The sequence below is a fragment of the Delphinapterus leucas genome, unplaced genomic scaffold, assembly GCF_059928025.1.
Source record: "Delphinapterus leucas isolate spDelLeu-1000000601 "Yukka" unplaced genomic scaffold, BTC_Dleu_Yukka2 spDelLeu_asBTCV2_sq25, whole genome shotgun sequence".
Taxonomy (NCBI): Eukaryota; Metazoa; Chordata; class Mammalia; order Artiodactyla; family Monodontidae; genus Delphinapterus; species Delphinapterus leucas.
This window is the reverse complement of record NW_028322234.1, coordinates 4,255,184-4,281,381: the sequence shown is the minus strand read 5'-3', so window position 1 is coordinate 4,281,381 and position 26,198 is coordinate 4,255,184. Positions and strand designations below refer to the sequence as shown.

The following is a 26,198-nucleotide window of genomic DNA, read 5'->3' as shown; positions in this document are numbered from 1 at the left end:
GCTCAGATGTGACATGACAACTTCTAGGTCCCACCCAGGATGTGTTAGGAGACTGAATGTCGTCTAGAATAATGATGATGAAGGTTATCATCATAACCATCATCATCATAAATGATACTGACTACATAGCTTCTTTTCCTTTCAGTAACTCTCACTTCACCTTATCTTGGTGGGTCTGTCAGTATCATGGTCCCAGCACCCAGCTGCAGAAGTGGTACATGGACAAGGCTGAGGCACATCCTCTTAGATACAGAGATTGCTCCAGAAATGGGCCTAAGACTAAAGCAGAGTCAATAAATGTCATGTGAGGAAAAGAGGTAACTTTACCTTTGGAGTCATGACCTCTAATGACATTAACCCAGATCTGCTAATTGTCTTCTTTGCAACAATGTGGAAAGACAACTCAGAAGCAAACAAAATTAAGAGGTAGAGAAGGAGATAGAATTCAGGTGCCATGGTTTGAACTCCTGAGTCCAGCTGTGCATGCACTCAGGAGTTCAAACCAGGAGACCAGCTGTGCATGGACTCAGGAGTTCAAACCTGAATGCAACCTCATGCAAATTTTTTTTCCTACTTAAGCTAGTTTGAATTCCTTTTTCTGTCACTTACAATTGAAGAAGCCATAAGTAATAGAGTGAATTGTCTGTCTCACTCTGCACTTGCCTACAATAGCTTTTATACTATTCATGGTTTCTTGAATTTCTTTTCCCCTCCCTGGACTTACATCTTGGATAAAGACTGAAGTTCAGAGACTTGGTGTTTAACAACTTGGAATCCTTCCCTCTTGGTTGATAATTTGTAAATGTTGGCTGAATAAATGAATTATACAGTTCTTACACAGGTGAACTCAATTACTGGTCCTCCATCATTAGAATTTGCAAACAGTATGTGAATAGAAGGACACACTCTCTGGTTTGATTCTGGACATTTTCCTCCTCCATTATCGTCTCTATTTCAATCTGTTATGAGGTCATTTTTCTCTGATGCCTTGCTTCTCCTTGAAGAACAGGTTTTTGTGAGATAGCTCACACATACTCTTTATTTGTTCATTATTCCTGCATTAAAGTTCAAGGGGCTTTTCTTGTTGTTTCATGTTAGTCTTTCATCTGTATAGCTGTCATTTTATTTCTATGCATTTGCAATTCCTTGCTCACATTTGCTCAATGGGAATATTCTCCATACTCAGCAGACCTCTTTCAATTGTAAGTGATGCAAACCTAACACAAACTAGATGAAGCAAAAAAAAAAAAAAAAAAAAAGGTTACTTTGTTGACTCATGTAGCTGGATGTCCAAGGGGCAACCTGAGCTTCAGATACAGCTGGATCCAGGTGATTAAAGAAGTCTTGAGGTGCTTTATCGTTCAGGGTCTGTTTGCCTTTGTATCTTTTTGCTTGGTGGCTTAGTTCTCTCCTGTTGTGGCTAGGCTCTTTGCATTGACAGGTAAGATAATCACTGTCCCAGCTACTTTATAAAATCATTACAGGTCAAAATGCTAAAGTAATAGTTACCTCTATGCCAATGACCATAGAACAAGTACAGAAAATAGCATGAAAGTAATCTAGTTGGGCAAAGCTGAGTCATGCTTTACACCAGGAAGTGATCAGACACTGTGGCTGAGAGACTCAAGAGAACTATGTGGGTGATAGAGGAACAATTCCACACTGGGATTAATAGCTGTTCACTAATACAAAGTAAAAAAAACCAACAAAAAACAAAAAATAATTCCCTTTTATTGTAACTAGGGAAAGCTAGTCCTCAAGATAGCCCTTTCTTCATGACTTTTTCCGTCTTTCATTCTAAGACACATCTGGACATCAAAGTGGCAAGCTTAAAATCCCCATCACCATCACCATACTCTACTCTAGAGTCTGACTGCCTTGTCCAGCCGTCAAAGACAAATATTTAACTCTTTTGGCCTATTACATGTAGGGTCACATAATACAAAAAGTTAACAAGAACTGAGTTCAATTAAATTAGAATATTAAATATTTTTGTGGACTCTCCACACCCACCAAGCACATAGTCAACACTCATGCAGCCCACTTCACCTGCTTGCATTAAGGCTTGACTCCCACACCTGCCTCACTTCTTACAGCCACGACTGTTTTCCTTAGAATTTCTAAAATATCACAATGGACTGCTTAAAATCTTGGAACAAGTGTCTACTCACAATAGCTAACATATGGTAAGATTATCTTCAGTTTGGTGTCTCAGTTTGGATCTAGACTGTACATTATTTAGATCAATCGTTCTCAACCAGGGGTAGTATTGTCTCTGGTGGATATCTGGCATTCTCTGAGACATTTCTGATTATCGTGACTGAGTAAAAGACTGTCATATCTCCATGTATCTGGTGGGTTGAGGCCAAGGATGCTGCTAAACATTATACAATGCATAGGACAGCAAACAACAAAAAAATGTGTCACTCCAAAGTTTTAGTGCTGAGGTTGAGAAACCCTGATCGAGATGAATACATTTTGGGGAAATTTTTATTTTATTATTTAAATTCTTTATCACATACAGTATGAAGAATATAAACAGGTGAAGAAATAATTATTTGAAGGAAAAATGCAGTAGGCAAGAATAATTATTGATGATTTTAATTCTCTTTATAACTCTTTTCTTTCATTCTTTCTATTTTTTTTTTAAGCCATCATGTCCTATTATGGAATTCCAATTGGGTTCTTAGATCTTTAATAGAACAAAAACATGAAATAAAAATCAAAAAGCACTAAAACACAAGAAACCATGTTCCTAGTTCCCATTGTATCTTTTAGTAGAGTTATGACTTGGGAAAATCATTTAATCCCTTAAAAACTAATTTTCCAACTTTTCAATATGAAATATTTATATTAAATTATTGTTTTAAAATAAAATGTTAATCTACTAAAGAAAAACACAATGTAAAAAGAAACCCAAAGAAATGCTATGAGGGGAGAAAACCAAGGAACCAAAAACCCTAATTTAGCTTACCTTCTTTCTCCACAATGGTACTGAAACAGAAATTCTTCTAGAGTCATCTCACTAATCACTGAATTCAATGAACTCTATTTTCCTTTCCAGCTCTAATGTTTAATTACTAAATCAAACTTTATCTGTCCTAGGCTCCGTTTTTAAAATATTTTGCTCTCTATCAAGGATTAAAGTTTGACCTAATAAAATAACCAAATCTATCCTCTTAGAAACCATCAGGGAGTAATATTTCTGAGATAAACAGAGAGGAATCTTAGAGCATTATTCGAATACTTATAATCTCAAGAATAATGCCAGTCTAGAGCAGGTGACATTTTACATGAGGATGCCATTTTGCTTCTGCCAAATTATGTGAGAAGATGGTTTATTCAAGACTTGTCTAAAAGGGACAGCCCCAAAATGCCAAGCCACAGAGCAAGCCATGTTCCAGAAACAGGAACAAGTGATGGAAGATCACTCCCGACAGCATTCACTTGATATAAGAAAACAATATGTCTCACATACAGAAAACCAGTTAGGAATTGAAAAGAAAATTTTAAGTATGAAACAAAATGTTCTTTGTTAACCAGTGGATTCTTCTAAGAATGTTTATGTCCAAAATTTCAAATAAGATTTTGGAATGCCAGAAAATGAGCAGGAATGTAAGACCAGTAGAAGTACTTACTAAGAATGTGTTCATCTCTTCTAGTTTGTCCATTTGTTGGTGCATAATTGTTCATAGTAGTTTCCCATATTCCTTTCCATTTGTGTGGTATCTAGGTGTAATGTACCCTCTTTCATTTATAATTTTGTTTATTTGAATCCTCTTTTATTTTCTTGATAAGTCTAGCTAAAGGTCTGTGTGTTTTGTTTATCTTTTCAAAAAAACTCAAGTTTCAGGGATCTTTTCTATTTTCTTTTTAGTCTCTCATTCATTCATTTCTGCACTGATCTTTATTTCTTTCCTCCCACTAACTTTGGTCATAGTTTGTTCTTCTTTTTCTAGTTCTTTGAGTTGTAAAATTAGGTCGTTTATTTGAGATCTTTCTTTTTTCTTCATGTAGGTATTTATCACTAAAAACTTCCCTCTTAGAACTGCTTTAGATGCATTCCATAAGTTTTGGTATATTGTATTTTCATTTTTATTTGTCTCAAGAAGTGGTTTTGATTTCTCTGTTGATTTCTTCCTTGACCCACTGGTTGTTCAGTAGCATGCTGTTTAATCTCCACATATTGGTTAATTTTTCAGTTTTCTCCTGGTAAACTAGGAGAAACTAGGAAACTAGGAAAACTTTTAGTTTTATGCAACTGTGGTACAAAAAGGCTTTTGATATGATTTCAATCTTCTTTATTTTTTTCAAAGAAGACAGTCAAACAGGTACATGAAAAAGTCCTCAACATCAGTAATCACCAGAAAAATGCAAAACCACAATGAGATACCATCTCATACCTGTCAAAATGACTATTATCAGAAAGACGAGAAACAACAAGTGTTGGCGAAGATGTAGAGAAAAGGAACTCTCCTGCACCATTGGTGAGAGTGTAACTTGGTGCAGCCACTATGGAAAACTAAGAGGGTTCATCAAAACATTAAAAATAAAACTACTACATGATCCAGCAATCCCATTTCTGGGTATATATACAAAGGAAATGAGAACAGGATCTTGGGAGAGATATCTGCACTCTCATGTTCATTGCAGCATTATTCACAATAACCAAGATATGGAAACAACCTAAGTGTTCCTCAGCAGATGAATGAATAAAGATGGGGTGGGGGGTGTATATACATATGTACATATTATTCAGCCATGAGAAAGACACCTTGCCATTTGTGACAACATAGATAGAGCTTGAGGGCTCTATGCTAAATGAAATAAGCCTGACACTGAAAGACAAATATTGTATGATCTCATTTACATATGGAATCTAAAAAAACCAAACAAACAAAACCCAAAATTCATAAAACTTGTAGAAACAGAGAAAAAAAGGGTGGTTACCAGGAGCTGGGAGGTGGCAGAGAAGTGATATGTTGGTCAAAGGTTATAAACTTCTAGTTATAAGATAAATAAGTTCTGGGGAATCTAATGTACAGTATAGTAATTTACGTTAATAATACTGTATTATACACTTGAAAGTTGCTAAGAGAGTATATCTTAAATATTCTCACCACAAAATATAAATGGAAATTATGCTACATGATTCAGGTATTAGCTAATGTTATGGTAGTAATCACTTCGCAATATATACGTGTATCAAATCAACATGTTGTACACCTTAAATATACCCAATGTTATATATCATTTATATCGAAATAAAGCTGGAAAAAAGTACTTACTAAGTTTCCTTGCTTCATGCTTTCTCCTCTCTTAATCAGCCTTACCAATTATTTTGGTTTAAGATTTTCTGCTAGGTTTCCCCTTTGATGCATCTTTCCTGGATGTCTTTGTGAAGAAAACACAAATGAATAGAAATTCTGTTGCATGGCTCTGTCACTATCTGAGTGTACACTTGACTTCAGAAGGTCTTTATTTGCACTGAACCTTTAAACATATTGAAATTCCAATGTTTGGGCTTTCAAATCTAATCAAACTTATTCTGGAGTAGAAGGGATTCACACCTCAACACAAACAAGGTTTCTTTCAACCTATCACATGGGTGGACTTTGAGGGCGCGATGCTAACTGAAGTAAGTTGGAGAAAGACAAATACTGTAGGATATCACTTATATGTGGAATTTTTAAGAAGTCAAATTCATAGAAACAGAGACTAGAATGGTGGTTACTAGAGGCAGGGGGTTGGGGGTAATCAGGAGATGTCAGCCAAAGAGTACAAACTTCCAGTTTTAAGATGAATAAGTTCTCTGGGTCTAATTACGTTACGGTGATTTTAGCTAATAAAACTGTTTAATATACTTGAAAGTTGCTAAGAGTAGACCTTAAATGTTCTCACCACAAAAAAGAAATGGTAGTTACGTGACATGATGGAGGTGTCAGCTAGTACTATGGTAGTGATCATTTTGCAATATATAAATGTATCATATCAACATATTGTATACCTTAAACTTACACAATGTTATATGTCAATTATATCTTAATAAAGCTGGAGAATTTTTTTTGAATTCCTGTTGTTTCTTTCTCTTCTTTCTTTTTCTATTAGTGTTAAATATCTTGGCTTTTTCTTTTTATTCCAAAGCAAAATTTCCCAAGTGACTAATATAGAATAGTAATCCCAAAAACTGTTTTGTTTTTTTTTTAAAGAAAATAGATGACCAAATATACCCTCTTTTGGATATTCTCCATTCCCATTTGCCAAATAAATTTTCTGAAGTCCTGCAGCAAAATTAACTTTTTAAATTGTTTCCTCAAGATATCTCACAAGTGAACTCTCTACCCCAACGCTCTCCTTTATATTTTTCAAGTAATAGCTACTAAAACCTGTGAAGATAGCAGAACTCATTCTGGAAAATGCTGGTCTTTTATTTGTATTATTTCTTTCCTCCTCTTTCCTTCTTTCCAAGAATTTGCAATCTTCATTGTGGCTCATATGTTACTCCCTTTGTAGCAAAGCACTTTTGCAAGAATCCCCAGTGATGCTGAATGTCTGATTTTAATAGTGTCTTTTAAGTCTTCATCATAATTGAGTTTTCTGCAAGGTACAAGAAACCTCCCATCATTTACTACCTGGTTCTCTTTGTCCCTTGATTTTCAAGGAACTATTTATCATCTGATTCTCACTCCTTTTATATGTCTCTTTTCTCCCTTGATTCTCTTTGTATCATCTTATAAATACGTCTTCACCAGGAATCCACTAGTTCTACTCTTTCTTTCGTTTTATTTCCTCTTCTTGTGTGATCTCATTCACTGCATCCGTTCAATTACAAGTGTATACTAATGACTCTCAAATCGGTATCGCCCGCCCAGACTCCAGTCCTGAGCCTAAGAATCAAATTTCAGTGGTTCCCAAATACTAGTCCGTAGTTTACAAACTTTGGGTAGGAATTTCTTGTTTCTTTTTTTTTTTTAAGCTTGGCGCTCATTAGAGTGCCTTCATCATTACACATACTTAATACATGTTGGTTAAATCAAAACTTTGAACCAAATTAACTACATGGCTTAATAATACATCTGAAAGTTTGAAGTCTATTTAACTTGCCATTGGTTAAATCACTTAATTTCTTTGTCAGCTCCATCTGAAAATTGGAGAAGATAGACGAGATAATTGCTATGATTCCTATTAACATTACCTTTCAGTTTCTAAAGTCTCTATTATCTCTTTTAAAATGAAAAGAATCTTGTAAAAAAACACCTAAAACAAGAGAAGCCTTAACTAAGCAGTTACGTTATTTCAGTTTGAATGCATTCATTTAATACACTTTTCTGAGTGCCAAATATGTGTCAGGCACTGGGCTCACAATTTTATTCCGATAACTAAGAAATACTGGGTATAAACAGAAAGATAATTCTAAAGAATGTGACTTACATTTCCTTTTTAGGTCTTATATTTTCTTATATGAGTTTAAAAAATATTCCACCAAATCTTAATTGAAACTAAAATGAGTTTGAAAAGTGGCCTAAAAAACTCATAAATTCACTGTTAAGGGTACCACTAAATAAATATTTATGCTAAAATATTTTCATAATTTTTTAAACTTGTAATAAAGTCGATCCTAGTTGCAAGGGCTTAGAGGGCAGTCAAAAAAAAAACTGTACTGTGTTAAACATTAAATAATTACTTCATTTTGTGTTTGCTATAAATTTTGAAAATATAAAGGAAAATCAGAGAGAAAATAATATTAGCCTGATATTGATCAGAAGTGCTGGAAGGCAAAATAATGACATCTACTCATTATCAGAGTTAAGAGATGTTATGAATGGGGCATCTGGCACATAGCAGTTCATGAGCAGCAAAAAAAAAAACAAACTCCATAAAAGCATTGAATGGCACCCTGCTCACAGTATTTCAGAGCTACATATATGAATCAGAAGTCTCAGGAGACTGAGAAATATTTAAATGTAACCCTCCTCACACTGGAATGAAGTACTTTAAAATAAATAGTAGCTGATGTAGACTGACAATTAGTGATAAGGGCACATACTTTTATCCAGATATTTTTACATCTTTAAAACTTGATCTAAATTATCAAGTAAAATTTTACATAAAATACTGAAGAAAAACTGGCATAAGAATAAGTGACATAGGGGCCTATTTTTAATATGTGAAACGATGTACTTTTAGTTTTTGTGCTTGGTGGGATTTACTACATAAAACATGGATGAGTGTTTGTTATCTCCCTTTTAGACCCTCACTGCATTCAGAGTCCAGTCCTTATTCGCCTTGGTCTTCCCAACACATAGTTGAGTAGGTGTCCAGGAGAAGGGGCTCCAGAAGGCTACTGAATTCAACCAAGCTAAAAGACAAAAGAAAAGAAATACAAAATACATGCATGATTGATATGATTATATAAAATGTGTGTAAACATGGGAGAAGCCCTTTCAACTGGTCTCAATTTAACTAACCTATTGGGTTAACTAAGAATACCAATTTTCTTTGCAAGACTTAAAACTTATGTTCATCAACCAAGGACTGCACCAGGATACTAAATTATGGTCTAATACTCTCCCATTTCTGCCACCACCACATAAGCTGCATGTTTATCAAGAATAATTTGTGCTTTTTCTCAATTTGTTTCCCCCAGGTGTCCTTTTTATTACTTCTTTGTTATTTATATAACCTAATGGAATATGAGCATGGAAAGAGCAGTTCTTTTGAAGTCTGTGCTTAATGGTTTCAAAATACTTAGGCAGGTTACAAACAAAGTCTTGAATTATGTATAGAAAAACATAAATTTAAAAAATTAGGCAGAGGAATATAAAATCTATGAGGATTATAGTCTTGGATCATTTTACAAATACATTTACGTTCTCATTTCACTTAAAAAAGACAAACAACATGGAAATAAAAGACAATGCATTATAAATACAGTTTATACAAGATAAGTAAATTCATGTTAAGATACAAAATAAAACAAAAACAAAAACCAAATAACAGTAAATGTAGCCCTGCTTCAAATTATTATAAAGTGAATGACAGTTAAAATAGTACATCTATATCAAACATTTTTAAATGACTCCCCTCTTTAAATTATTTCTGTCATTAATTGACCGGTGAGGCCAGTCATAGTGAATAAAAAAAGACTACTCTGTCCAAACTAAACATAATATATGATACCAGATGTCAAAATTTAAAACACTTTCCTAGTACCTCTTCTTACTGGTAAGCCAATTTCTTTCTTTGTGCCCATTCTACCATGAAGGCTTGGCCATGAAGTTTGTTACCTCAGGTAAAAATAGAGCAAGTTCAGCACAGAATAACACAGTCACTATTCAGCTTCAAGTCTCAATGCTGACTTATTTTTTTTCCTATTAGAAAAAACTTATCTAATACCCTATGTCAACAACAATATCAGAATCTCAAAATTCCAAGGGATCTTGTACCTAACAAGGTAGAAGGCAGTGTTGGATTAAAAAATATATATTAATTAGATGTGTATTTTAGTTAGTGGTCTCAGTCATTTATATATAACTTTTAAAAAAACCTCTTCTTGCAAGAGAGGTACCTAGAAAATTATTTTGCTTTGAAGGTCTGCTTTTTAAATTGCATGGTGATGCCTCTTCACTTGCTAAGTACCCTGAAAGTTCTTCCCTCTGAAAAGGATTTGCTAGCTGTTGTTCATAGCTAAGGAAAGAGAGTGGCTTGATATGTTTAAGAAGAGAGTAGGCATGAGATACTGTCAGGTCTGCACAGGATTGGAGAGGGATCTAGAAGGCCTGGTACACCCCCAGTGGAATTGCTGAGGATTGAGAGCTAAACTTCCTGGGGAGGCTGAGACCACCATGGTAAGGGAATAGGTAGCCATGGGATGGATGCCTTGACATGAAGAGTCTATGCCAGGACCTGGAAAGCAGGCATTTCAGATGCTCTCAGAGCATCTGAAGCAAAGAAAATCAAGATGGAGCCAAGTTACTGCAGAAAGGGAACCACTGTACTCTGAAAAGACCATGAGTTATACCAGCTTTAAGCTACTTCAGCAGCAGGTAGAGCAAGATGTGAAACCATGACTCAGAGTCTAGTTAAGATCACTTATGGTAATCTAGAATTTATTATAAGTCAGGAAGAGAAGAACATGCAGACCATAGGCCCCTCTGTCAAATCTCTGGGCACAGGTAGGTATCCCCGTGCACCTAGAGCGGGCCTGCATTGGGAAGGAAACGATGGAACACCCTTTGAGATGGGATGAATAACCTTGATAGTAAGTGTGAACTATGACTTCACTGAGTATTCACCTCATAATGAATTACATTCCCTTAGGAAGTTTAAGTTTTTCTGAAGTACACTTATGGAGGAATAAAGCATCATATTTTATTCTTTCCACATTTGAGTGGGAGCAAATACAGTTTTTACATATATATATATATATGTATATATATATACACACACACATACACACTCAAAGATATATACATACAAATCTAAGAATAGAAAACTAAAGTATCTGGGAGGAAAACCATCTTGATCTCTCTGCAGAGAAAAAAATATTTGTTCGATTGATTCTATGGAAATTGGAATGAATGAAAATGTGTAGCTCTCGTCTTCGTTTTACTTATTAAAATGATTCATGAACAGTTTTGAAAAACAGAAGCTCTTTGGTATACACCCTCAGAATGTTTTCAGACAGTCATAAGAATTCATGTCCCAGAGTTAAATTATTCTGATAGATGTAAATATCAATATCAAAGAAGTGCAGAATAAAAAATTCTTACTTCTTAAGTGAAAATGGGATATTGAGGCAGTTAACAGCTGAGGGTAAGACGGGGGAACCCATCTTAGATGAGGTGCACAGGAAAAGTATCTCCAAGTAAGAAACATGTCAGGCAGGACAGAAACATGAGAAGGGACTAATTACAAAAGGAGCTGAGAGATAGAATAAAGAAAAAGAAAAGAGAAAGGAAGACAGAAAGGCTGATAGGAAGGCATTCAGGTTAAAGAAAGGAAAGGAAGGAAAGAAAGGGAAAGAAAGAAAGAGAAAGATCCTTCCTCTGGGGGAAAGTGTGAGGCTAGGTGTTGGAAAAGAGATCGGAGCACAGAACTAAAATAAGAACAGAGTAGCTGCAGTGAGACGAGCAAGGTGGAAAGTGACACCAGATGACACTGGAGCAAAGGTCAGCAGCCAGGACATGGCAGTCATGAGAAGGCCTTGCTGTAACTGCAAAAATGTAAGAGCTGTTCATTTTTGAAATACCAAATGTCTGACAGGGCAAAAAGAAATGAGTTCTTTGCCATGATTTAAGAATTCTGTGATCACACTTGCCTTCTAAAGTACGAAAATCCTTTCTATCACAAACACTTCTCACAAACACTTCTCCACTCTGTCGAGCTATGATGCTCTTCCTACCATCAATTCCTAATAATGCAAAGATGCCCAGTGTACGAGCACTGTAGAGTGTGTGTGTGTGTGTGTGTGTGTGGTTTCAGAAAATAATAGTGTTTTTTTTTTTCCAATAGGAACGAGAATGTTTTGAGGCTCAAGAGTCTAGGCACACACAGTTCAACGGATTTACTTTGGGTCATACGCCTGGTCTACCACCTAGATCTACTTTACCATTTTCCTAACTGTGGTCCAGAATAGCCACAGGCCATGAGTTCTAACAGATGTGATTTCCTCCTGTATTTATAATGACTGCTTCCATATTTCTTCCTCTTCTCTTATAAACTCTGCGTCCACAGTCTAATCCCCACCCTCCTTGGAGTCAACTAACAAACCTATTTCATACTCTATTAATGATTCTTTCTTTTTTCATTTTTCCAAATATCTTTTCCAAAGCAGAGATTATTAAATAAATTATTTCCCAGAACAGTCAGAAATGACTGAATTAATCAGAAAGTTTTAAGTAGAATTGATTTCTGAGGAATACACGAATTTCTGGAAGGGGGCAAATCATGATGAGTTCCTAGACTCTTTTGCAAAATTTGGCAGTTCATAAAATAAATTAGAGGTTTCAGAGGTTTCAACCTGTTTTCTGAGGAAAATAAAACAAAACAAAACACAGTAACTGCAAACACGATAAACTCTTAGAATTAATAAAGTTTCCAAGGTTTTTATTATCTTTATTTTATTTCTATTATAAATAATTGTAAAATATAATGTACTATGAAAGTCCTTTTGTATTCATTAATTGTATTTATACTTAATAACCACTGGAGTTCCCTGATATTTAATTAGATTATTTATTTTTCATTTTGTTAGGTCAGATTTCAGTATCTAAAAGATGAGTGGGGTAGCTGTAACTTCTACTAATGAAGACATTGAGTTTTTGGAGACATTTTCTCTAACCCGTTTTCCCTCAAGTGCTTTGCTTAAACTATTTTTCCAAAGTAAGATAAACTTTTTCAAAGGCTGAATTAGGGTAAGTTGAGACAAACGTATTTCATTTCAGATATCCAATGAAGAATATATTCTTAAAATTGCCAGCAGCAGTAAATGACATACAAACAGAGCAAACAGCACGCTGAGCCCCAGCAAGTCCACCTGTCCTTTGTGTGCATTCTTTTCATCTTTCCCACAGTCTTTAGGTGTCGCTAAAGAGGCTCCTAATAAATTGTTATATAGTCTTAGTATTCCAAAAATTGCAAGGAGGAATCATCGATGTCAAGAATTCTTTGAAAAAGCTACGTAAGAACCGAAGGTTGACACACACTCTCTCTCTCTGAGTGTGGTTCCCAACAGGAAGCCAATGTGTACTGCATGCCTAGGCTTCAGTCCAAGCAATTATCTCTTGGCTAGAGTCAGGATGAGCAGAGATCCAAGTGTCATCGCTAGATGACACTGAGAAGAAAGTGGCATTTGGTGGCTGAATCAAGCAAAACTCTGATCTTTGATTCATGGTGCTGTCTTGTATCCTGGGATGAGCTAAGAAATTAGTGTGTTCCCTTTCATTTGTTGAAAGGAGCAGCCAAGTCTCTGTGGGTGATATTCTGTTAGGAACTGGAAAATTCACTACACCAGAAATGGGCAGCCATCCTAAATTTTCTATAAGATAAATTAACTTGGACAATATCATTGGAACTTCTACCTGGGGTGATCCAAAAGTAATGATAATTTCGATCAAAAAGTATAAATTCAAGTGTATTTGAGTTAAGAGGGCTCATAATCACTAAGAGAAAAACAACAAAAATATTTTCCTTCAGACTATACTACAAAGCTACAGTAATCAAGACAGTATGGTACTGGCACAAAAACAGGAATATAGATCAATGGAACAGGACAGAAAGCCCAGAGATAAACCCACCCACATATGGTCACCTTATCTTTGATAAAGGAGGTGAGAATATACAATGGAGAAAAGACAGCCTCTTCAATAAGTGCTGCTGGGAAAACTGAACAGCTACACGTAAAAGAATGAAATTAGAGCACTCCTTAACACCATACACAAAAATAAACTCAAAATGGATTAAAGACCTAAATGTAAGACCAGACACTATAAAACTCTTAGAGGAAAATATAGGCAGAACACTCCATGACATAAATCACAGCAAGATCCTTTTTGACCCACCTCCTAGAGAAATGGAAATAAAAACAACCAAATGGGGCCTAATGAAACTTAAAAGCTTTTGCACAGCAAAGGAAACCATAAACAAGACCAAAAGACAACCCTCAGAATGGGAGAAAACATTTGCAAATGAAGCAACTGACAAAGAATTCATCTCCAAAATTTATAAGCAGCTCATGCAGCTCAATAACAAAAAAACAAACAACCCAATCCAAAAATGGGCAGAAGACCTAAATAGACATTTCTCCAAAGAAAATATACAGACTGCCAACAAACACATGAAAGAATGCTCAACATCACTAATCATTAGAGAAATGCAAATCAAAACTACAATGAGATATCATCTCACACCAGTCAGAATGGCCATCATCAAAAAATCTACAAACAATAATTTTCTAGATTACCTGGAGAGGGTGTAGAGAAAAGGGAACCATCTTGCACTGTTAGTGGGAATGTAAATTGATACAGCCACTGTGGAGAACAGTATGGAGGTTCCTTAAAAAACTACAAATAGAACTACCATATGACCCAGCAATCCCACTACTGGGCATATACCCTGAGAAAACCATAATTCAAAAAGAGTCACATACCAAAATGTTCATTGCAGCTCTATTTACAATAGCCCGGAGATGGAAACAACCTAAGTGTCCATCATCGGATGAATGGATAAAGAAGATGTGGCACATATATACAATGGAATATTACTCAGCCATAAAAAGAAACAAAATTGAGCTATTTGTAATGAGGTGGATAGACCTAGAGTCTGTCATACAGAGTGAAGTCAGTCAGAAAGAGAGAGACAAATACTGTATGCTAACACATATATATGGAATTTAAGAAAAAAAAAATGTCATGAAGAACCTAGGGGTAAGACAGGAATAAAGACACAGACCTACTAGAGAATGGACTTGAGGATATGGGGAGGGGGAAGGGTAAGCTGTGACAAACTGAGAGAGGGGCATGGACATATATACACTACCAAACGTAAGGTAGATAGCTAGTGGGAAGCAGCCGCATAGCACAGGGAGATCAGCTTGGTGCTTTGTGACCTCCTGGAGTGGTGGGACAGGGAGGGTGGGAGGGAGGGAGACGCAAGAGGGAAGAGATATGGGAACATATGTATATATATAACTGATTCATTTTGTTGTAAAGCGGAAACTAACACACCATTGTAAAGCAATTATGCTCCAATAAAGATGTTAAAAAAAAAAAAAAAAGAAAACAGATCCTGAATTAAACGCATGTGACTTTGTTGCCTGAGAGAAGGCAGTGCTGATGATTTTACATATATATGAATGTAAACTGAGACTCTAAAGTCTATGCCTGGGACCAGTCCTGGTGCTGCTCTGATTAAGGTTAAATGAGAAATCTCTTTCCCAAAATGGCATCTTTTAACTTTTAATAAAAATTAACTGAAGTGCCTACCATATGTGATGTCCTATACTAAGTATCAGGGATTCAGAGGGAAACACAAATTACCCATAGTCTTTCCATCAAGGGTATCCCCTGTCTGAGGGAGGCGGACGTTAAGCATGTTAAGGCACAAATAAAAATCTAATTATAGGTGGCGATTAGGACTCTACTGAAAGGTGCTGGTGGGAAGTGAGGAGCTAGTGAGAACAAAGAAGTGGAAGTACTGTAGCTTGGGGCGGCAGTGTCTCACTCTGTAGCCAAAGCCCCACCTGAATTTTTTCGCGCTCTTATATGATCACCTTAACAAACTATGCAGTGACGTTTGGTGTGTTTTGAAGACATAGCTGGTGTCTTTGTATGCAATGTTTTAATCTGCCGTAGGAGTTTGCCATATCTGTAATCTCCACTACCAGGTCAAAGGTTCCTGACCAGCCTGCTTCAGATACCTTAATCCGAGTGTCTAAAGAGCCGATGAAAATATTTACTTCTTAATTTTGATATATTTATATACAGCAAAACCAAATTAATGTTCTGCTTAGCAAGAAACATCAACTGAAGCATAATTTAAAGTTTATGAGAACTTTTAAATAATGTCCTTGACTACTCAGCTTTAGAATTCGGCACAAATTATATTTTCAAACTCTCATAGCAAATCTAAACTTAATTAAAAGAATATTCTAAGTGTTTTTTAAAGCCAGTGATGACACTATGATGTCCAAATCCTATACCATTAATATGTAAATAACTGTAAATGTAGTCACGTACTTGAAGTATGTTTTCTGTCAAACCCGTTCAGCTGCAACATGCATTTATTGTAGTACAGTGAAATAAGAAAAAAAACGTAATTATTGGTCATTCCCACCACGACAGTAGGAATCAGAGATATGGGAATAATACTGCTCTCTTGTTAATTCATAACACTCAGAAGCCTTATAGCTAAATCCCTGTGTGCCTCTTTTCCTATAACAAAATTTTAGAAAAGGATGATAAAAAGCAAATAAAAAGGGAATACAGTTTTCCCTTAACTTCAATCAAAGTTGGGTAAATGTCAACATTCTGGAAGAATCCAAGAAACTTGACAATGGCAAAATGATCAAGAGTGACATAATCAACAAAATTCTATTTTTTTTTCTGTTCTGAAGTTTGAGGAGTTGCACTTACTAACAAGATTACACACTCTTTCGTTTTCATTAAAAAAATAAAAATAATCATGGATGATACAGAGGAGAAATTTACAATCTGTGCCTTTTATCCTAAGTTACACAGTTCAAGTTGCAACTGTCAGCTCCAAATATATTTTATAATAAGGGCACAGAGTTAAAATCTTGATGGACAATAATATATCAGGTTGCTATGGACAAAGAATAAGACATTTCCACTATGGCTTCTGGAAACAACCATTATATTGGTGGTCTTCCCTATTCCCCAAGATTAATCCAAAATGACTGTCTTATGTTTGCTTTACACAGGCAGACAAAATCTTTTAATTCATGATTCAATGTTCTAATAATCTAGTTGATTATTTTAATCACATCACACACAGAAGTACTTCAGTCATCCAATATTTTCCAGGAGGCACAGCCTCAAGTGCCATCTCTAATCTTTTTAGAGCACCCTCTTCTGCTGCCGTTCATTAATTAAACAGAGTTTTGCCGATGATTCTTTTGGCTGCTGTTCCCCTAGAAGCTGCCCGATCTCTTGTCATCATATTGTTTCCTTCATCGCAACCACGCTGGTTCATCATCAATTATTTTCCTCCTTCAGAACTATTTTCCTCTCTTTGACGACTTGATAAATCTTTACAACCAAATTCTGCCTCACTTATTCAAATTACTTTTCTTCAAAGGCACTACCGCTCTGTCTTTGTAATCATTTCCTTATTCCCCAAAGGAGTTTAAGACTCCAACATCAACTACAGACATACATAAGTAAGTGCCCAGATTAAAGAGCAAAATTTCAAGCCAGGAGCCAAGTTTGATACTAATATCCGTGTCATTCAGAAAGGGTCAGGAACTGGGGTAGCAATAGTAATCTATTCATTTATTTTCATTCACTCAATGTATTCAGTGCTATAATTCATTCAGAGCTATATTGATTAAGTACCCGTGTTGTGTCACCACTGTTCTGGACACTCTGGTGGGCAAAACCGAAGTGGCATTTTTGGCAGATTGTGTTTCTCAACAGAGTCATACCCACATGTCCCTCTCATCATGTAACTTTGACATTTCCACCATAGAGGGATGAGGGCCTATGTTCTTTCCCCCTGAATGTGGATGCACTTGCAACTATGGCAGAAGTAACGTTATTTGACTCCTGAAGCTAGATTTACAAAGCCACACAGTCTCTGCCTGGTACTTCTGTGACACTCACGAGTGGCAATAAGTTACTATGTAAGTAGTCTGACTGCTCTGAGGTGGTAGCCATGCCGTAAGGAAACACAAATAAGCAGCCAGCAAGAAATGAGTACTCCAGTTTTGATTGAGTTCACTACCAAAAGCCATCACCACCTTGCCAGCCACATGAGTGAGCCATCTAGAAAGTGGATCTCAGCCTCAAGTCAAGCATAGAGCAGAACAAGTCATCCCCACAGAGCCCTGCCCGAAATGCAAATTCCATAACTACTGTTGTTTCAGTCACTAAAAACAGTCACTAAGTTTTGGAGTGGTTTGTTACTCAGCAATAGATAACTGCTACATCCCAGACCTCAGAATACTTACAGCCTACAGTGGAAGATACAAAATGTTACCAACTTACATCTCTATGACATACTGTGATATACACCCTGTTGTCATATAGTTCACTCTGTTTGGGTCAGTGGGGTAAGAACAAACACCCTAGGAAGCCACACTTCCAACTGAAACTTCACCTTTGTGTGAAAGAGAAAGAGCTGTTTCTTCCTCATAAACTTCACTGCCATTTTCTGGAACACATGGCATATAAACCCAGGATCATCACGAGCATGAGAGTTATGTTTGCAATTCAGTTACAGCTCTAGCCAAAACCTTGACATTCAGAAGGCTCCACAAAGTCAAAGTCCAGGAAACCAGAAAATAATTTAACCCCTTTTGCCAGAACACTCTTCCTAAACCTTAATATAATCATGGACTATTAATCCCACTGCTGGGAAGCTTTCTTTTTAAACTACCACACCTGGAATCTAATGATAATGATGATGTTCCTACTCTATTGCACCTACTACTGATAATAATACATTTATTGATCGATTACTACTACTAAATATTTTACTAAGCATTGAGTATACATTTTCTCACTTAATCAGCAAGTAACCCTATAAGATAAATGCTAATGTTATCAACGTTTCATGGAAAAGGAAATTGAAGCATAGTAAAGTGAACTCAGTTGCCCAAGGCCACCCAACGTGTGAGCAGTGGTATTGTGTTTGAACTCAGATAGCTTCAACCCACAGCCTGTACTCTTAACCACTGTGTACACTGTCCTCTTTTGTACTACGGCAATGCCTTTCTCGGTTTACTCATCTTAACTGCCCAATTGATAGCAAGTTCCTGAGGGCAAGAATCAAGTCTTAGTCATATTTTATCTGTATAACCAATAATGAAGTGCCTGGTAAAAGTATGTTTGGTGCTATGTAAATAGACATTACATAAACCCATGATGGGATGAACTGTATAAGTCACTTCTCCTTCCTGGTAATATCCTTAACAGGAAGGTGAGGTGATTACAGTAGGTAGTCAGAAATATCCGTTTCAGCTCTGAAATTCAATTATTCTCTGACCTCTACTACCTTTTTTTTAAAAAAAAGAAAAATCCCTTCAGCCTTAACATTTTTTGAAATTTATTTTATTTATTTTTGGCTGTGTTGGGTCTTCGTTGCTGCGGGCGGGCTTTCCCTAGTTGGGGCGAGTGGGAGTTACTCTGCCTTGCAGTGCATGGGCTCCTCATTGCAGTGGCTTCTCTTGTTGAGAAGCATGGGCTGTAGGTATGTGGGCTTCAGCAGTTGTGGCACGTGGGCTCAGTAGTTGTGGCTCACGGGCTCTAGAGCACAGGCTCCATAGTTGTGGTGCACGGGCTTAGTTGCTCTGCGACACGTGGGATCTTCCCGGACCAGGGATCGAATCCATGTCCCCTGCATGGGTAGGCGGATTCTTAACCACTGCACCACCAGGGAAGTTCTGACCTGTACTACCTCTAAGTGAGGCAGGAACTGAGAATTTTCATTGCCTTACCCCTAGACTAGAAAATAAGATGTTTCATAGGGTTGTACTGAGACTGGCTTCTCCTCTTAGCATTGGGATTTCCTGTGCTACTTTAATGAAAGAGTTCATTCTCTACAGATCCTTGAGAGTCACTCAGTTGAAAGAGTCAGTCACACCTTTGTTCCTAGAGATTGGGGGAGAAACAGAAAATTCCTCAAGGCCCACAGGGCTTGGCAGTTCTTAGGGGAGACAGAGATCAAGGTTGGGATGCCATTATCACTCTTTGGGTCTCTTTGGTCCTCAGGAACGACCCATTCAAGGCCTCCTCATCACAAGGTAAGAGAAATGAGAAGCTGAAGCTCCTTTTGCAAGGTGGCAAAATGAACTCCACATTTTATAGCCTAGTTCTTGGAATTTGATGTATAAATGCTGTGGAATGCTGAGTCGGCTTTAGGAGGGAGATGATCTACCTCTGCTACCTAGTTTAATTTTGCTTTTTGTGGGGGGAGGGGAAGAGGAGGGAGGTATTAAGTTCATTGCCAAGCAAAATTACTCAGCACAACCCTCCCTATTTGAGCTCTCACAAATGAGAGGCATGGATCTCTGCCTCAGATTCTCTGCTCCACTTAGGTGTCAGAGACATCACATCAAAGCCTTTTACTTTTCCTCTCAGAAATGCTTGTATTTTTCCCCTGTGACATCTACTGACTACTCTCTCATATAATTTACCTGGACTTCCTGGGTTGTAATGTTTTACTATTTCCCTAGCAATGACTTTAGAAAAGCATTTTGTTACCTACAGGACACAGTTCATGCCCTCCTTTTCTTACTTATAGTCTTGCCAAGTTGTCTGTAAAATGAGTCATTTCCCTTACTCACTAACATGGTAAAATGAAAGTTGCCATCTTTGGCAGGGAAGGAAGATAGCCTAAATGGGTAGAAACCGTGTTTGACTAAAGCGTTAATATATGGCAGTTTGACACTACAGATATTTAAACATTTTCCCTGTCTGTAACCACAAGTATTATATTACATTCCTATTGGATCTGCCTACAGTAGTACTTGGCTCTCTTTTCTTCATGTGTTAAATATACATTTCCTTTATAGCTAACAGTTTGGTCAACTCCTGGAATTTATATCTCTTCTATGAGCCTCACTGCTCTGTGATTTCCTGGGGACCACTCCTAGACTCATCTTACTACTCATCCTAGTGGACCCTTGTAAATATTGACCCTTGGTATCTGTCATTACAGTGATGATCGACACAAGCAGGCACTTCTGCAGAGCCTGCCAAGACGACTCATTCTCCCAGGGTTACCCAACTGCCTTGCTCACATTGGATGTTGGCCAATTTCCTCCAAATCAATGTGGGAGAGCACCAAACTTCTATTTTTTGTCCCTCCTTTGTTCTTTGACAACAGCATCTAATGACCACACTCTCCCTCCTCTGTTTCCATGGCTAGTAACCCTGAGGTCACTTTGACTCAGATTCTTTCTTTGAGATGAACATTAGTCAGACTGTTAGGAATTCATGTATGTATAGCTTGGCAAAGAGATATATAGAACATTGGAATGACAGTCACACACCGTCCTGGGCTTTTGGTTTCCCTTATTGCTTTCAGTCTGCCTCACTGTGTGGAAACACTGAGCTCCCTGTTTCTTTCTAACCTTCAATGGTTTGGTATCTTTGATTGCTTAGTCTCCTTATAAGACCTGAATCCACAAATCTCCTCTTTTACACCTGTCATGAAGAATTACAGCATTTTTGAAACATGCAAATAGTCTCTTTACTGCTTGGCCTCCTTCCAAACCTCTACCTTCCTTTCTTCCATTTATTCATTAGACATTTATTGAGCACCTATTATGAACTGGTATTGTTCCACATACTGTAGCTAACTTGTTCTACAAAAGAAATGAGATTCCTGGTGCTTATATTTCTGGAAGGCAGGGAAAGGAGGGACCAGAAAAAAGAATAAACTATAAACAAGATAACCATTAAAGAGATGAATTAACTAACAGCAATTATAAGGGGTAAATGTAATAGAGAGTGACTGGGGGCAATAGCACTATCAAAGAAGATTTCCGAGTTCAGATGAAATGATCCTGAGAAGGAAGGGAGGAGTTCCATATTTGAAAGAAGCTAAGATAGTAAATCTTAGAAGTTCTTATCACAAGAAAAAAAAATTGTTTGTAACTGTGTAAGGTGACAGAGGGTAACTAGACTTATTATAGTGATCACTTAGAGGTGTATACAAATACTGAACTACTAGGTCATACACTTGCAACTAACACTGTACGTCAGCTTTACCTCAATAACAAAAGGAGTTAGTCATGCGACCAAAGTTTTACAATAAGAACATATTTCAGGCAAAGGGAACAGCATATTCTGTGATGGGAAAAACTTAGCTAGACAAAAGAACAGAAATAATGCAATAAAAATGGTTGAACCAAGCATAAGAGCAGGAAGGCATTGCATCTCACCCATATTACCAAAGGTTAAACAAAGAATTAGTAACCATAAAGATGACACTGATCATTTACTTCTTCTATTCATTTGTTTCAGTGACACGTGAAGGAAGCCAGCTTAACCCATTAGATACTGAACCAAAAATCTGTGAGACTGCAATCAGGCAACCAATTCAGTACATCTGGTTCTATTATGTTACCTCAGCCTGTCCTTCCTTTCCAACTTTCTTTCATAAGAATATATCTTTGAATTCTACAGAAACATGAGTGTGGGATATAGCATAACACCAAATTTTGAGAATTAGGAGATAGAAATATATGCACATGTGTTCCAAGAAACAAGCACAAGACTATTTAGAGTTATGCTATTCATATCAGTCAGACGAACAAATGCCATTTATTCTAAAATGGATTAATTTTAGAATACTTACAGTAGAATAAATTGTGATACATTCATACAATAGAATGAAAATGACCAAGGTAATGCTACAAAAAAGAACATGAATTACTATCACAAATGTTGAGTTGTGTGAAAGAAGATAGACATCAAGGCATACACACTACTACAAATCAGTTTATCTGAAGTTAAAAGTACATTTAAAAACATCATTTTTGTTTGTTTGTTTTTGCGGTACGCGGGCCTCTCACCGCCGCGGCCTCTCCCGCCACGGAGCACAGGCTCTGGACGCGCAGGCTCAGCGGCCATGGCTCACGGGCCCAGCCGCTCTGCGGCACACGGGATCCCCCCGGACCGGGGCACGAACCTGCGCCCCCCGCATCAGCAGACGGACCCCCAACCACTGGGCCACCAGGGAAGCCCTAAAAACATCATTTTTGAATGCATGTGAATGTGTAAAACTATAAAGAAAAGCTAAATTATAATCATGACCCTCAGAAGAAGGGCAGTAGGGAGGGGGGAAGGAATGGAGTCAGAAGTGGGCTGGGCTGCTCAGCAAATCTGGGAAGCAAGCAATTATCCATTTCTTGACCTGAGTGGCATTACATACGTGTCTTTTTTCTTTTTGATAAATCAGTGACCTACATATCTTTTATTATAGACTCATCCTTAAGGATAATAAATTTCACAATAAAAATTGGTTAAAAGTAGAGAATAACATAGTTCCTAGCATACACTAAATATTCCATTCATTTAAAAAGATGGTATTATTAGTTTAGATAAGACATTTCTCCTTACCTGGAGAAGGATTAGGTGAAAAGTTTTCTAAATACCCTCATAGCTCAAAGGAAAAAAAAAACAAACCACCTATTTTAAGAAACAGTTTAGGGACTTCCCTGGTGGCATAGCAGTTAAGAATGTGCCTGCTAATGCAGGGGACATGGGTTCCATCCCTGGTCCAGGAAGATCCCACATGCCGCGGAGCAACTAAGCCCATGCACCACAACTACCGAGCCTGCGCCCTAGAGCCCGTGAGCCACAACTACTGAAGCCCGTGCACCTAGAGCCCGTGCTGCACAACAAGAGAAGCCACCGCAATGAGAAGCACGCACACCGCAATGAAGAGTAGCCCCTGCTCGCTGCAACTAGAGAAAGCCTGTGCGTAGCAAGGAAGACCCAACGCAGCCACAGATACATACATAAATACATAAATATACATATATATATATTTATATATATATAAAAGAAAGAAACAGTTTAACCTACTGAGTCTACTAGCCTACTCTGTACACAGTTCCCTCGGTGTAACATGAAATCCAGATTTATGTTTGTACAAACTAACATTTGGAAATAAGCATTAATAAATAAAAAAATATATTCATCATTGCTAGGGTAATTTAGATCTTACTGTGTGTTCCATAGCCATTGAATTTCTATTTTGCCTTTCTTTACATGTGCATAACTAATAGACTCATTGCAATAGTTTTTGTCTGTTTTCCCTGCTACTTTAACAACTGAATGGAGGTAGGGCCCTTTCTTATTTTAATGACTGTAGAATCCTTGGAATCTGCAGTACTATGTGGCACACAGCGGGCAGTGAAGAGTGTTCTGTGGTTCTACTGATTCAAGTTATCCTATCACAGGGCTCACGGTACTTTTAGAAGTGAAAAGTAATACTAGCTGTTAGAACAGATGCACACAAATTCTCAGTGATGGATAGTAGCTTTACTGGCAGGGTCTGGAACAGTGGTGCTCCTGTGTCACTAGTGATGGGGGCACAATGAGAAATCCTGGCAGAGCCTCCATCACCAGCGACACACAGGAGCACCACCATTCCAGACCCTGCCAGTAAAACTATTATTAACTATTACAGTTTGGTTGAGCCTGCAAAAACTACTCAATTGACTTTTTTCACCCAGCCTTATACACCCTTCCCCACCAGAAAGCAGGTGAAGGAAAGATATTGAATCGGCATTTGAAAGGATTTCACTTCTCTCCTTTCCAAGCCACCCTTCAGTGTGACCAATATCAGTGATTACTTTATGTTATGAAACTAGAGAGTAAACATTTAATTTATGTTTTTGTTTGGTTGTGAAGACGTAGATGTACACACACACACATACACACACACAAAGAGAAAGAGAAAGAGAGAGCGAGAGAGTACTTGCAAGAGTGTTTTAGAGAATGTCTCAAAACATTCAACATTCAAAACAGAGAACAGTTCTGCTGGAAGATTAATATTCATTCTCACATAGTGCTGGGTAAGTTTGAAATTAAAACCTCAATTCCTTGATTCATATCAATAAAGGGATATTTCCAAGAACCTCTTTTTCACATCAAAACCTTAATTTGTCAAAGCAAACAATGTCCTTCTTTTTGCAAATGCTTATTACCTTTTCAGACTATTCCTAAACTGCACGTTCTTTCTTATTAAAATTCAGCTACAGATATGTTGGCCATTCAAGACAGATGCTGACATTTTAAATTTTCTAATAGGTTACCTTCAAGTGCTGAGTGATCACCAAGAACTGGAAATGGTGGATAATCTGCCTCTGTGATTCCAGACTAGAGCTCACAGAACCTTTGGGTAATCAACATATAGAACAGCATCACAGCACTGGGGTGGTTTAAACATGGACAAACTGGCATAGGTAATGTGGTTGAGAATCAAATCACTGAAGTACTGAAGATTAAACAGAATTAATGAATATTATGCTGCAGTCTCCATAGATGAGCCAACAAATATGCAGCAAAATCCTGAACTGCAGCCTTGAAATAAGGAGCTTAATGTAATTCCATGTTTATTGGTTTGCCTAGAAACTAACTTAGAAGGGGGTTGGGCAGGCAGGACTACAAAACGTGAAGGGTTCATAGGTTTAATAAGGAAATTATTAACTCTGAACTGCGTGGCGATGTGAGATATAAGTTCTCCAGTGGTCTCCTCTTCCACAAGCCCCTTAATATATTAGAAGGCAAGGTTAGAGGGCATGCAGAGAGGCTGCTATACAGTGACAGAGCAGTGGTTAGGGCTCCAGACAATCATGGACAGCAAACGTCATCATATTCAAACCTGCCGTCATTGCAACCAGAGATTATCTCCCCTTCTTGACAAACTGCATCTGTGGGTAAAGCTTGCTTATTGATTTTTCCTAAAATATCTTTCTCGAAACATACCGCTTAGGACTTGGTTATTACATGAGAAATTTCACCAGTTAATTAGATTACTAAGGATGCTAAACATTTAAAAAAGGACAGGTAGGGGATGGGAGAGAGGGTTAGAAGACAGTTGAATAGCTCTTATGATAAGAAAATTAACAGGCTGTGAAATGGGGCATGCGACTTCATTCAAAAGCCTTTTGGAAGAGGAGGGATTAGTTTTTAAGTTTTAATTGCAAACCACTAATGCCTTAAGGAGTCACTGATATCACTCATGTCAGAATCCCTGTCGTTAGTTCAGCTTCTTGTATTTATTCAGATATAGAAACTGAAGAGCTGATGCCCAGGTGGCAATTGAAGAGGTATCATTTTAGCATTTCCTCTAAAACCATTAAGTAAATAGCCCTCTCACTTTTAGCACAGTGCACACGCAGTGCACATGCAGTGCACACACAGGAGACATTTTGCTTTAGCATCTTAGCTTGAAAGAGCTGCTCAGGGAGGACATATTTTCTCCTAATTATTCTTGACAGGAATTGGGTCAGATTAATTAGTTTAAAATTCACCTGAACAACAGCGTCTTTGCTAATTACTTCAGGGCATATACATAATTCATTTACAACAGGGAAAAAAGGAAAAGACTAGGGGAGAATTCAAACCCTGACCCCTTTGGTGGACAATGCATAAAAAGAGGTCCCTTTGTGACCTAAAAGGGGGCATAGGGAGCAGAGAGTATCTGGAGCCTTTACTTCAGAACGAGGATAAATGTTTCTTTATATAAATATCCCTATTTATATATTTATGTGTTTTAAAGTATCCATATTTAAATTATTTTTTAAAGATACATTTGAAACTAGTTTAGAACATATATGTCAGAGTAAGACAGTGAGTGGTTAAGAACATGAATTTTAGAGAAAAGATTTTCCCAGCTCAACCTCTTGCAAGCTTTGCGACCTTGGGCAACGTACATACCTCTTGAAGGTTCAGGTTGTCCTTGTTAAACTAATAATAGCATTTAGCACCTACCTTATG

At 37.3% G+C, this 26,198-nt stretch overlaps 1 long non-coding RNA gene across 4 annotated transcripts in view; it reads right to left on the bottom strand.

Annotated features, from left to right (window-relative positions):
• Nucleotides 1-1,250: 1,250 nt before the first annotated feature.
• The window catches only part of LOC149744048 (uncharacterized), a 79,431-nt gene continuing 54,483 nt past the window's right edge, over nucleotides 1,251-26,198 (bottom strand). For 3 of the 4 annotated variants that reach the window (XR_016391595.1, XR_016391594.1, XR_016391596.1), the window contains one exon: nucleotides 1,252-8,359. This is a non-coding gene — a long non-coding RNA (uncharacterized LOC149744048). Of the gene's footprint in view, nucleotides 8,360-26,198 lie in introns of all 4 variants that reach the window. The other variant, XR_016391593.1, reaches the window with a different exon arrangement.